Below are 7,756 nucleotides of genomic sequence, written 5' to 3'. Positions count from 1 at the left end.
ATATGTGTAAATTTATTATCTTTTTAGAATTTATTTTGTTTCATACTCTGATTATTTTATCAAATTCAAAAAACATCCAATTACTGTGGATTGTTTTTACTTCAGATTGTTTTGTTTTATTTCTAATCTACATTTATATACATATCATTGAGAGAGAGAGAGAGAAAGAGAGAGAGAGAGAGAGAGAGAGAGAGAGAGAGAGAGAGAGAGAGAGAGAGAGAGAGAGAGAGAGAGAGAGAGAGAGAGAGATTTCAATCTGTGGGCTACAAATTCTATATACAGAAGAAAATAGATTTTTAAAAAGGATATAATTTCTACATAGTATTTCTTTTTAATTTCAGCTTTTTTAAATTTATTCAGCTTAAAAAAGAATCATGAAACAATCACATTTATTACATATATAATATTGAAAATATTCAAGTTAAGTAATATGCACCTAATTTTATATTTTTCAAGAAATTTCTAGAAATGAAAAATAATGAAATATTTATAAGAATTTCATTCTTTTCAAGAGACTTCTACAAATAAAAAATGACAGAAATATTTTATTTAATATTTTTTTATATTAGCGGTAATTAGCTAGCAGACAGTAGAAAAGTCTTGTTCGTATTGCACCTTCAGTTAAGTAATCTTTCAATGTACACGAGAATTTACTCTTTAGAAATCTTTTGAATTGGATATCTCGAAGGCATAACTCACTACGTCGAGTCCGAAGTGCCCTATATCTTTTTCTAATCGACGTAAGTAAAGGGTGTTACAAGATGTTATAAGCTGTTAATTCTAAAAAAATATTGACGATGGATGGCTTTTTTTTTATCTCCTGTGCAACGGTGTGATAGTCATGATTTATACGTTCAAAGGAACATATGACATCGATGGCAGGGATAATAATAGGAAGTTTTTGCAATAACGTGAATCCAGATATGATGAACGCTAAAGTCATGTTATCCTTTTCTTAATTAGTTGTTAAGAAGAAGATAGAGTGACCTTAGCGTTCACCGTATCCGAATAAACGGTATCGCAAAAACTCCCTAATAACACGTCGTTAATCGAAACGATTTATGGAGAAATTATTATTGAGAGCAAAAAAGATGATCATGTATTTTTATAATTTTTGTCTTTTTTTTCCCTTTAATTCTTAATTCACTGCATTTTTTTCCTTTAATTGACGTAAGTATGATTATTTGCAAAAAAAATTATTTAAAGTGTTATTACATGGAAAGCAGAAGAGGGGGAAGGTGGGGGGATACAGGTTTTGCATTAAAAGACAAACAAAAATGTGAAAAATGGAGCAAAGGCGGCGCGATCTCCGAAACTGCTGCATGTCAATCAAAAATTGGTATCGCTTTCTTTTAGTCTTATATTCCGCTTTTCAATGTTTTTATAAAATATTGAAAAATAATAAAATCTCTTAATAGATAATACAAAATCTCCAAAAAGATATATGTGTATGTATTTGACATAAATATTTTTCCCACGTATTCTAAACATAAAGAAAACATATGCATGCGTATTTTTATTTTATGGTTATTTCAAATCGCAAATTTATTGCACTGAAATAAGAATGAAAACAAAAGAGGAATACTTCGTACACTTCTCTTCTTCTAAAAAAAATAAATATTCTCAAAGGGAACGTGGACACTGCGTCAGATTTTAGATAGAATCAAATTGCTTTCTACGAGTTCGTTATTCCATTTTTGTCTCTAGTCTGAATGCACGACCGATTTCAAACTCTATCATTGACACTTTGAAATTGATGATAAATTTAAACTGGAAATTGGACAAGAGAACAATCGGAGAATGTGTGAATTATGAACGTGTGTAATATATATACATACATATAATCAATTTATTTCGCCAAATTCATAAAAACATACAATTCACACATTCTCAGATTGTTCTCTTGTTCAATTTCCAGTTTAAATTTATCATCAATTTCAAAGTTATCTTCTTGAATTCTTCATTCTACATATATTGTATATATATTCTACATATATATATTCTTCATTCTATATATATAGATGTAGAATGAAAAATTCAAGAAGATAACGAAGTAATTAGCATCCTTAGTCTTCTCCAATTTTATCTAAAAAATAATAAGAAAAAGTATTATTTTATTTTTTTGTGTAATTTAATTTAGTTTAATTTAATTTTCAAATTTGTAAATTTAAATAAATTAACATTTAAAACTAAATTAATTCTTTAACAAAAAATAAAAATAAATAAAGAAAAAGATAAAATCTGATGTAATTAGCTCTTTAATTTACGACACTATATAAACGAATTTTAATTAAATTATTAATGAGTAAATTAAATCACTATCAATTTGTATTAACATTTTCAAATACTTAATCCAACTAGTGTATCAGATTAAAAAAATAAATTTATTATTATATGCTTCTTTATGTGTATATTAATATAAATTATTACTTATTAATTTATTCATTACTAAAATCTAAAAATATGTAAGGCGTAAATTAAAAAGCTAATTATATATATTAAACTTTTTATCTTTTTTTCTCTTTATGTAATTTTATTTTTGTTAAAAAAATAACTTTAATTAATTTTGAATTTTTAATTGAAATTAAAAAATTTAAAGATTAAACTAAATTAAATTAAATTAAATTAATTAAACAACACAGTATATAGCGCATTATATTATACTTAATAAGAACAAAATGATTAGTTTTACATCATGTCGTTAATAACTAACCTTACTTTTATTTTATCACCGCATTAATTTTAATTATCCGGAAAATAGCATTATAAGCGGAAAACGAGACATTCACCCTTAAGAGGAAGAAAAGAAGCTCTCACATGAAACACTGATGAAGAATGATTTCATAGACATTAACAATATTACATCGATTCCGCAACAAGTTATACTTTTTTCTTTAAATTTATCTTAGCAAGAATGTGTATGTATTCTCACGATAAATTAAGACAATTATATCTCAATGCTAGTTATGAGAAATCTATCGTAACTATGTCCATAAGAAAGATATGGGTCATACCTCAGAAAAACCCATTTCTTCACTAAATATAAAAAAAAACACTGTCTGTCTTGGTTTGTTTTGCAGCACATATACACGAAAAGAAGGACCGGCGATATTAGATCATTTTCTCAAGCGATCTTGATCGACGGATCCGAATATTAATGTCTTTTTCTTTTGAAAATTGAGTTTTTGGTATTATTCTGAGAAGCAAAATAATATATCTGCTGATGATTACGCAGCTAGTTATATGCGTTTTATTTTGTTTTTCAGTTTCTTTGATCTCAAACTTGCATTTCGTCACATACGCTCGGATAAACGGATGGGTAAAGGGTAAAAATGCTCCAGCAACAGACAGAATGCGAGTAAAGACACACTCGCTTGTACGACGCGCGGAACGCGACTGAAGGCGCATCGAAGCGCCGGTCTGAGAGGAGGAATCACCGGTTCGACGCGGCGCCGCACTCTTATGCGCCCACGCTCGCGCACGTGTCGAAGGACTCGCGAATTTACCCCCGAAGAATAAAACAATATACCTCCGTGATGTATTAATAATAAAATATGATATGACATTAGCTTTTATTACGTGGTTTGTTGATTGAGACAAAATGATATAGAAAGACAAAGCCGGTGACCAAGAAAGAAAGAAAGAGAGAGGGAGGGGGGAGGGGGAGAGGAGAGAGAGAGAGAGAGAGAAGAGAAAAGAATAAGAAACAAATTTACATATTGTAAAATTAAATTACTTCAAATTAAATTACTTTTAATCAAATAAATTTAATTAAAAAGAATACAAGCGTAAATTGATGTAGTTTTTCACGATAAAAAGGTTTAATTCTATATAAAGTAAGGAATATAAAAGATAATATTTAATTTTTTATTTTAAAGGTACGAAAATATTATTAATCTCACTTCTTTTTTGGAATAAGATGGAGTGAAATTTCACTCAAAGAGAATGAAAATTGTCATTCTTTTTTAAGAAATGAAATATTTTCACTTCTTCTAAAAATGATCGTATTTCTACTCTGTCAGAGTGAGATTTTACTTCAAGAAATTTAGAGAGTGAGATAACTGATTTTAGGCATTTTGTTAGTAAGAATAAATTAATATTTATAAGCAATATAATATATTATATAGAAACATATATGTGAGTGATAACACAAATTATAGAAATTAAAGCTTTAAACGGTCTAGCTAGATTTTAAATGCTTGTATGATTCTTGTGTGAATTTATACTACGTATATAGTCCCCAGAAACGCGCGCCGAAATTTATCGGTCTCAGAAAACGCTGACTCTACTAAACTACCGCAGTAATATCACGAGTTAAATGACTAGCAATTTAACAAATTTTTGATGCGTATTTGCATCTTTGAAATGATCTTAATATAATGTTGAATAACATTATTAAGATCGTTATTAAAATCGTATTAAAATCTATAAATAATTAATTCTTATTGCGAAAAATATTACGTCGGCCGAGAGTCAAACCCGGATCTCTTGCATTCTGTGCGAGCTAAGCCTGTCCTAAGCCTTTGAACTACCGAGGTCTTAATAATATTCCTCGCAATAATTGGCACATGAAGGAATAACGTCTCTTTAGGTGACATAAATAAATAATACAATATATTATAGGACCATATATGTGATAACACAAACTATAGAAATCAAAGCCTTAAACGGCAAGAACCATACAAGCATTTAAAATCCAACTAGACCGTTTAAGGCTTTGATTTCTATAGTTTATGATATTTATGATACAAAAATATAAACTGCATATGTATGTGTATAAAGATTTATAGCAACATATAATACATATAACATTTGCACTATTTAAATTTCAATAACGACATTTCATGCCTATCTGACCAATTGCTTATTTTCGGGTCATTGAATAGGTTGAGCTCGAATAGGTTTCAAGAATAATCCGTGAAATTAATTAACTAAACGAGATCTCGCGATAGAGTTAAAACCATTGATTGCATTTGATCGAAATTGACTGGAATTAATTCAAGCCAATCGAGAGAGATAAAGATAAGTTCACACAATAAAATCCGATCACTTGTTGGATGCAACAAGTACCTGTATTTATCCAGAATTGGCAAATATGCTGATACAATTACACGCGTGTTTGTTAATGTTTGCTAAATAGTTTTATTAAACAACTATTATAACTATATATTTGGGTAAAGAAAGTTATAAACTATATGTAAAAATTATAAAAAGTTTAATATTAGATAGAGACATTTCTTGTAATTTTTTTTTCTTTGTAAATTTGTTTGTAAATCTTTATCCTTTCTTTGTAAATTTCTTACCATTTCCTTTTACTTTTATTTATTTCTTAATAATTGTGTTATATATAATATTTACTGATTTTTTATTATTAACAGATACGCATAAAATTTTACAATTTTAGTATTGATTCAATATTATAATTTAATATTATAATTCAATAGATATTGATTTGATATGTTTCGTATAATGCTTCTTGATACTCATCAATTTATTTATTATAGATTTCTCTGTTTGATATGCATAATGTCCACAATCTTAAATTCTGACCACACAATGAACATCGCTACAAATTACGGTACATGTTCCAACACGTAACATGCAACCCGCATTTCGCTGCGTATGCACAGAAGGTGTCATTAAAATTTTGTAATACCTATATGTATATTCCAAGTGCATCCAAATGTCGCGCGAATGCATGTTTAACAGAACGGAAGTTACGCCTGCCCGCGTTTCGACAAGAAACCGATAATAATGGACTTGACGTAAGCTCTACGCGCCGAAAAGGCGCCCTTTATTGTCATTCGTATCAATGCATCGATGATGTATGCGGAATATTGAGCAGATCGCAGTAGAAATTGAAAAAGACTTGATCGAAATCCAGCTGAAGAAGAACTCTGTGATATAAAAATTAATCACTTAATTTTTATATATTATGTAATTCTTACATCGCATTGTTCATAGGGTCATATTAAGACAACTTTCCTATTGTTTTAAACGCAATTAATAGAAATATTCCATAATTGTTATCTCTGTGCATCAAAAAATCAGTTATTAATTAATATAATAATATTAATTATGCTACAATCTCGACAATTGTCACTGTCGATCGAATAGTCTGACTTTATTATTAATAAGTATAACATTATGCTTGCTCTGCTATTCGCAAATGATGAATGTAATATTTAGTACTGTCACGATAATAAAAATTTATTATCATTTTTCCTAGCTATTTTGTATGCATTTCTCTTCTTTATTTCCAAAATTGTGGAGACATGTTCTTACAAAATGTACCTTATTCTTCTGATTCAATAGGAGTGATTTTAGGAAAAATATTGTTTGAAAGACGGAGGAAATGAGATAAATTGAGAAATAAAATGTGAATTTGATGTGAATATAAATAGTAGCACAAACTAAAAAAGATGATGAAAGTAAAACATAATTTTTTGCCTTTTTTTAATACATTCAATAAGCTTCCATAATATAATCTCAAGATTATTATCAATACGCGAAAAAGTGCACTCATCTCTGATTTACTTTTTATATATGGTTTTTTACTCGGTAAAATATCCTTCCATTCATATTTTTTGCAAACTTTTATTATTGTTTTTATGTAAATATATGAAATAAATGTTTTTATAACATGTATGGGCTTTTCTCTTGCGTTTTTTTGTACTTCATTTACGCGATTCTCAACCGCGTGAAAAAAAAATCGTGGAATGAATAGGTACTCCGTGGGTATAAATCAAGGGACGAGTGTATTCGCCAACCACTTATAGTTATTAACTGCCACTCTAAATAGCACACATCCCTTCTAAACTAAATCTGCCACGTACCAACATTCAAAGCTATAAATTGTTCTTTTTCTGATAATTTTTATCGGTTTTTATATCTTTGTAATTTTATCTAGAGAGTGAGTGAATGATATAGAACAGGGTATGCGTTAATTAAACGTTTTTGTTACAAACTGACAATGAGTAAAAGTTTCTGTGTAATGTGTTTCTCACATTTACGGTCTAAAATAATATTCTTATTGATAATATATAAAAAATTGCATATCTATAAGAAATATGTATATCTTTTATATTTTTATTAATATTCAAACGTTCTAATTCATATTGATGTAATATTTATATTATGACCTATTTTAACTATAATAATATACAGTGTAAGCGGAATTACCTTGTAGAGAGATAAGATTTCTTAAGTAATTTTCTAGCTACTCTTATTAAATAATTATTTGGCAGATTATAATTATCAGGGCCTCTATTCTGCAATTCTTAACAACATTGTCGATGATATTACATTGCTCAATGTTTTACCATGTATAAAACTTACGCAATGATAACGTACATCGACATTGTTTCGTTAAGAATCACAAAATAAGGGTTCACAAATAGCGTTAAATTAACAAAAAAAAAGATGTCATGGTATTTTATAAAGAGTGCGAAAAGAAGAATATGAATATCAACATTTTAAAAAGTAATACAGATCGCACTAAAAAAAAGAGAGAGAAGAAGAGGAGAGAGAGATAACGTTTAAACACCTCTTTTAAATGAATTATAAGTGAATGATTTTTTTATTCGACAAACTTGTAAATTAATTAGGCCAAGAAGAAAAGATTATACTACGCACAGTAATCTTTCTCTCTTTATTTGTTTACTTTATTTGTTTACAAATATTCTATATATTAAATTAAATAAATGTTAAAATAAGTTATGTAAAATTGATCATTTTTTATTTATAATAAGTAAAA

The sequence above is a fragment of the Trachymyrmex septentrionalis genome, unplaced genomic scaffold (genome assembly GCF_001594115.1).
Source record: "Trachymyrmex septentrionalis isolate Tsep2-gDNA-1 unplaced genomic scaffold, Tsep1.0 scaffold11, whole genome shotgun sequence".
Lineage (NCBI taxonomy): Eukaryota > Metazoa > Arthropoda > Insecta > Hymenoptera > Formicidae > Trachymyrmex > Trachymyrmex septentrionalis.
This window is presented reverse-complemented; position numbering follows the sequence as displayed.